This window comes from Bactrocera latifrons, unplaced genomic scaffold, assembly GCF_001853355.1.
Source record: "Bactrocera latifrons isolate USDA-ARS-PBARC rearing strain unplaced genomic scaffold, ASM185335v1 scaffold_175, whole genome shotgun sequence".
NCBI lineage: Eukaryota > Metazoa > Arthropoda > Insecta > Diptera > Tephritidae > Bactrocera > Bactrocera latifrons.
This window is the reverse complement of record NW_017535241.1, coordinates 561,507-568,137: the sequence shown is the minus strand read 5'-3', so window position 1 is coordinate 568,137 and position 6,631 is coordinate 561,507. Positions and strand designations below refer to the sequence as shown.

Genomic DNA, 6,631 nt, shown 5'->3' with positions numbered 1-6,631 from the left:
TCAATACCGCATTGTCATTGCTTTGACTAAATTGTACATAATAACAAAAAATACCATAAACGATAATTATCAATTGATAATTGATGATAAATTGATAAGCAAAAGTGAAGCACACGCACACACAGACACACCTATGTACATAAATCAAAAAGTACAATAAGAAAATAGAAAACAGGGGAAATCGCAAAAAGCGCATCGACAGCTGCCACAGCGTTTTGCTGTCCAAAACGTAATAACAATTAAGCAGCAAAATAATTTGGCGCAAATTGCAAAGCGATTTATTGACAACAAACCGCAGCTTACAAATGTAGAAATGCGCAGATATGATAACACTGATGATCACTTATATGCATTTGTATGTGTGTATGTAAAATGTTTGCTTTCGGTGAATTGCTGGAAAAATCCAAAATTAACGATGCAAATGTGCTGTTGCCACATTACCACGTGTTGCACGATGACGCGGCGCTGACAAAGCGGCCAAGTGTTGCTCATACGCCACCGTGGCATGGCATGCCTCATTGGGCCAGTGCGAGTGCACTAGAGCGACGGCTGTTGCTTGCTCTGCGCACCGCCACCATACACACTACACTTTTTGTGCTGCTGTGCTAGCTGTCTGTCTGTCTATCTGCTGAGTATGTGTGTCTATTTGTCCAACTGCCCGCGCGTTTGTCCACTTTTGTACCGTCAATGCGCACAATCGTTTCCGTTTCGTTGCATCGTTGTCCTCCTCGCCCTCGTCTTTGTTGTTGTTGTGGTCGTATGGTCCTCCTCATCGTTAGTGTGCTCGTGTGTGCGCTGAGCTGTGGCGAAAGTTGGCGCCCATTAACCTATAATATATAATTTCCATGTAAACGTGTTATGTAGGTGTATGTATGTGCGCTCGTTAGCTCGTACTTTGTCGTGTGCTCGTAACTCTCCACTTCCGTTTGATTGTTGAATTTTGAAACATAACTGTTGCCGCCAAAAATTGCCGTTAAATGTTGTTGTTTGATAACTGTTCAACAGTTACACGAACTCAGACACACATATACATATAAAAAAGGCACGCACACATCCAAAATTGGCACACATATTTATGAGCCAACAGTAAATACTCATATACATTCATATTTCGTGCTCGTCAGTCGCTTGCTCGTGCTTTTTCTGTTTGCTGTTGTTGCTATTGTTATTATTATTATTGCTATTGCTACTCCACTTATGAAGTTCGTCATTCGTGTGCCTCGTGTTTCGTAAAACTCTGCTTTCCGCCGTCGTTGCGTCGCTGCATGGCACTGCGTCGCCGTCCGCCGTGCACTATAAATTTCGCCAGCAGTGCCGAGTTACTTTCACTGTTCATTCAGATCTCCAAAGTGGTGCACTCTAGCAGCGGTAGTGACCAGGCAGCAAACAGTCTGAGCTGTGCTTAAGCACTTGACTTGTTTCAAAAGTACCTATTTGTTATAACAGTTATATTTGAAAGGTCGACAGTGTGTTGCAGGCGTTGTGTGAAAAGTGTAAGTGAAACGTAGTGTTGGCAAAAAATCAAATAGATTTGCCATACAACTGTGGAAAGCCAAAATTTGCGAAGCGAAAAGCTGAAATTGTGTAAATCGTGAGAAATAACATATTTCTAAATTTACTGTAAGGTGAGTTCTTGAAGCATTGTGAAAGCAAAAAGAGAAGATATATTCATATTAAAGTACAATCGAACAAATTTTAATAAAAACAAAAACCTCGCAGAAATTAGTTAAAAAATTAAGTTAAAGAAATGTAAAACCAAAGTTTTTGAGGTTTGTACATTTTTTTTAAATAAAAAAAAACTTCTTGTAAAAATTTTTTAAATATTGAAGTCAATCGAAAAACATATTTTAATAAAAAAGAAAATAAAAAGAAAAAAAAGTTCTTGAAAAAATTATATAAATATTGAAGTCAAAAAAATATATTCTAGCAGTTATTAAAAAAACATTCGCAGAACTTCTGTAACCGAAGTTATACTTCTCTATTAAAAGTTGGAGTTTGAAATTAAGATAGTAGTCTGTTAACTTATGCCTATTTTCATGACTTTTTTGGAAGGTGTTTTTTAAATAAAAATAAAAATGAATTATCTTGAATGTTTGAGTGTTTTTATTTACATATTGAAAATATAAAAAAAAATTTAATTGAAAAAATTTAATACTTTATTCTATTATTATTGCCACTCGAAGTTGGAACCACAAAAAAATGCAAAATCTCGGGCCACCCGGGTGATCTGGAATCAAATATTCTTGGATATTCTTAATCTATAGACATGTCATTCTGGTTGGAACTACTGAAGTTAAATTGCAAGGGTAAATAACAAAATGGGCAGACTTTGAAAAAAAAGTTCTTTTATTTTAGCAAAAGAAAAAGTGGAGAAATAAAAAGTTAGTTGTGAAAAAAATTCTCGTTAGTACCGACGAGAACTCTAAGTGTGTGGAACAGCCTGTTAAAATTTGAAAGGAATCGGTTCAGTAGAAAAAAAGTTCGGACCCAGGCCGACCAGAAAAACAATGTTTTAAGAAAAAAGCGTTCAAAGTTCAACAACCTTAAAAGTTGGACTATAAGTTTGGCGCTCTAGGAAACTCAAATTTCTGTCTGAAATTTTTACAGTATATTCTCAATACATCGTGCTTTCAATATTTTAATGTTATAATGTTTTTATTATTAAAGAGCATACACGTTACTATATTTTGCATTTCATAATATTTTTTCTTGTTAGAAAAAGTCAAAGCAGAAGCAACATATGGTTATCCAAATGACTTGGCTTCTTTACATAATTTTTTTTTGCCATTTAGTTCAAAGAGCTCATCTCTTCAATCATATTGCTAGTTAAGTAATATACTTATTACGTATCGGTAAATCATATAATGCTGACAAACTAAATATAAATTTAATTTAATATCACAAAATTTGCAAAGATTTCATATATATAAGGAACAAAGATTCAAAAAAACATTAATATTATTCAAAAAAAATAATAATAATAATAGTAAAAGCGAATTTAACAAACATACGTAACCCTGAAAAGCTTAATATTTCATTTATTATGCAAGAAAAAAAATCTAAAAATGTTTGCTTTTTTTAATAATATTCAAAATAATAATAATTTTTTCAACTCCTTGTCATATTTAGTAATAATAATGAAATAGCGACGCTTTGTCTAAAATTGCAAACAGTTATTTTAAAAATATCTTTCAAAATACAAATAGCATAAAAGAGCTATGAAATAAAACTAATTTTAAAGCTTGCGGGTAGAAACTCAATTCCATACGTTAACAAAGAACTTTCGTAATTTTGAAGAAGCTTTAATCATTTTTATAAAAACAAAAGATTAAATAAAGATAAAAACGAAAGATATAAAAATTTCTAATAAAATTCCAAATAAAGATTTCTTAATATATAAACATTTTTCATTGAAATTTAAGTGAAAATATTAACATAACGCCGCTTTTTCTTGGAATTTCATCTGCGCAATTGTCAAACTCTCTAATTGTTGAGAGTAAAATTATTACAAATGCGCCGAAGTGTAGGCAATATTTGCTATTTTTCTTAATATTGAAATATTACTTTTTTATTTATTTATTACTATTTGTTATATACTACTAGCCACACCGTCAGTTTTCTAATTTCATCTGTAGCGATTGATACACAGAAGTGTATTTAATAAATGCGCCGAAATGTAGGCAATGTTTGCTTAACTTTGTATTTATTAATCGTGAACAATTTTTCATATATGTTGGTTTCATTTTAGGTTGTTCCGGTCTCATAATCGCATCAGAGAGAAATATTAGTTAATCGCGTCAATGTTTTATTTTATTAGTAATGCTCACGAATTGATGGCATAAATTTGATAGTACAAATTTCCTAAAATGGTTTTTTGTGGAGTCAAAGCACCACCATTTACTAAAATGACAAAAAATGGCTGTAGATAATGGAAGAATTTTGAACATAAATTCGCATTTTAAATATCAAAAATCTAATATTGTTTTACTATAATAAATTTACATATATTTGAGAGTATTTTGCGAAAATTTAAAGTCGATCTTGCTTATACGAGTATATTTAGAGATATGAGCATATTTGTAAGAATTTCTTAACTTGGATTAATCGGCTGTAGTTTTTTCCGAGTTGTTTTCAGAGTTGATGAGAAGAAAACGGCTAGATAGAAATGTTAAATATTACATTTTAGATATACATATGTGTCATATGATCACATGATAATACCTCAAATACCCCATAAACCTCTAAGCACACCAGTCGCAAATTTTTTCCTCAGATTTTTTGATTATCATAATTCAAAATTGTAAATTTAGTTAAGGATTAAAAAAAAACTTTACTTTCAGTAGAGATTTGTTAAATAAAACTTATATACATAAGGCAAAATCAGCAAGAATGCGACCTTCAGTCATGCGAATATCAATTTGGATTTTGGAAAAATCAATTTAATTAGCGATGGTATATTTTATTAATTTCTTTAATGTACATTTTGATGATTTCTTTAGTGATTTTATGAAAAAGTGAAATAGTTAAGATTTAGGTTCTCGTTAGAACCTTTCACTTGTTCATAAAGTCCCTAAAGAAGTCATAAAAATGCTCAGAAGAATAGATTTAAAATTTTATTAACTTGAAACTCCCACTTGTTCAGAAAATCACCAAAATATCAAAAATATGAACTCTTATAAATTATAAAATTAACGAAAACTGCTTATTAATTAAATGAATCGCTCATCCTTATTCCATATTAGTTACCATTGATTTGAGTATGCCTTTGAAGAGTTTCTTGAGCTCCTTTTCATAATTATTTATTTTAATGCAACAGTTATCCAACATATGTTTTTTTTTATTTTGCAATAAAGATAAAAATTATTTTGCATTAATGTAAAGATATTGCCTATATTTTTCTATTTAACAGTTTACTCAATGTTAACTCACTGTAATTGTTCGTGTATCATTTATATTATTTATTTACTTTATTAAATGTGTGAGATACATGCGATTAATTTGGTCAGATTTGTTAATTAGTCAATTAGATTAACGCTACGCGTCTGAGATAGAGGATTTTGCCGCATTTTTGGAAGTGGTCTTAAAGTGCCTAAACTAATTGATTTTTGGGATTAAAAACTACTAATGTATCTGGTTGTAACATTTTAACGATCTTTTAAGAGAGGGTTATACATATTTTAGGAATATATTGCCTTGAAGAAAAATTAACATTTGTGGAGCTAAAAAAAGGTGAACTTTAGCAATTTTTTTTCGCTTTTGGTCTGTTTTATAGATAAAAAATTTGTAGGTTATTGTACGGGGAAATATGTCGCCACCAAAAATGCAAAAAATTAAATAAAATTTCCGCTGTCAGATATAACCATTTTTCCTTAGTCTGTAAACTTTAGAAAAGTGATGTCAGAGCATGAAAAAAATTATGAGATTGGATCAGTTGCCTCTGAGAAAACAATTTGAAACTTAAGCAATTTGAAAAATTTGGTTTTGATAAAAATACCTTTAAAGATAAACTGCATACAGAACTGTGCGTTTACATTATTGAAGGCTAAATTTTTTTATATCCATTTAAGATTTTAGCATGGTATATTTAAAGGTATAACCTAACGGAACACGTAAACAACTACTTTATTTAAATTTATATTTTCTGGCTTAAACAAAATATAAAAAAAAAAAGTTTAGGATTTTCGAGTTGAATTTCAAAACACTTATGCTTTAACAATAATAATAAAAAAAACTAAAATGAAAATGAAAAACATAAATAAGTGAAATTAAAATATTTTTTAATCCATATATTGTTTGTCAAAAAAGTCTTGCGGTATTTTTGCGGTACTTTTATTGAATTTTCAATTGTTGATAAAATTTTTTTTGATGACTCATGCCCAGCTCTTGACCGATGCTACGGCTGCTACTATGCCGGTCTTTTTCGACCAATTCAGCGCTTTTATCGCAATTATCGACGACATGCCTTCCGCAGCGTGGCGCATCTTCGACCACCTCTACACCAGAAAGAAAATGTTGAAACCATCGTTCTGTAGTGGAAATGTAAACTGTATAGGGTCCATAAACTGCACAAATTTTATTGACGGCTTGAGATGCATTTTTGCCTTTATCGTAGTAGTACTGTAAAATATGCCGTATTTTCTTTTTATTTTGCTCCATGTTTGCGACGCTATAACTCACGAACAACTTAAAAGAAACGACCATAAATCAAACTCGTGTTAGCGCGTGAAATGAGCTTTCCAAAAAGGTATAGCACGACCCGATACGACGCGCTCTCAGCGCCAACTAGCGAAAATACCGCAAGACTTTTTTGACAACCTAATATATAAATTTTAAATTTTTTTTAAATATTTTTTTTTATTAAAATATAAGATTATTAATGGCAATGAAGTAAATTTTCAGCATACGTTAAAAATTTAATTCTTTTTATATTGAATATTCGTAAAAAAAATGTACCCAAAACACAAATTATTTATTGGAATAGCAAAACTAAAGGAATAAAGTGCATTAATATGTATTTTTAAAGATACACATTCACATATTAGCACACATAGTTTGCATATAACAAAATTTTACACGCAGTCAGCCATAAAAAAGGAGCCACACGTAATTATTTGCGGCATTGAGGTTAATT

At 30.8% G+C, this 6,631-nt stretch overlaps 1 protein-coding gene across 1 annotated transcript in view; it reads left to right on the top strand.

Annotated features, from left to right (window-relative positions):
• Positions 1–1,348: 1,348 nt before the first annotated feature.
• LOC108967078 (diuretic hormone class 2) overlaps positions 1,349–6,631 on the top strand; it is a 46,458-nt gene continuing 41,175 nt past the window's right edge. The window contains exon 1 of the mRNA XM_018930322.1: positions 1,349–1,625. The gene's annotated coding sequence lies outside the window, so the exon portion shown is untranslated. The remainder of the gene's footprint in view (positions 1,626–6,631) is intronic.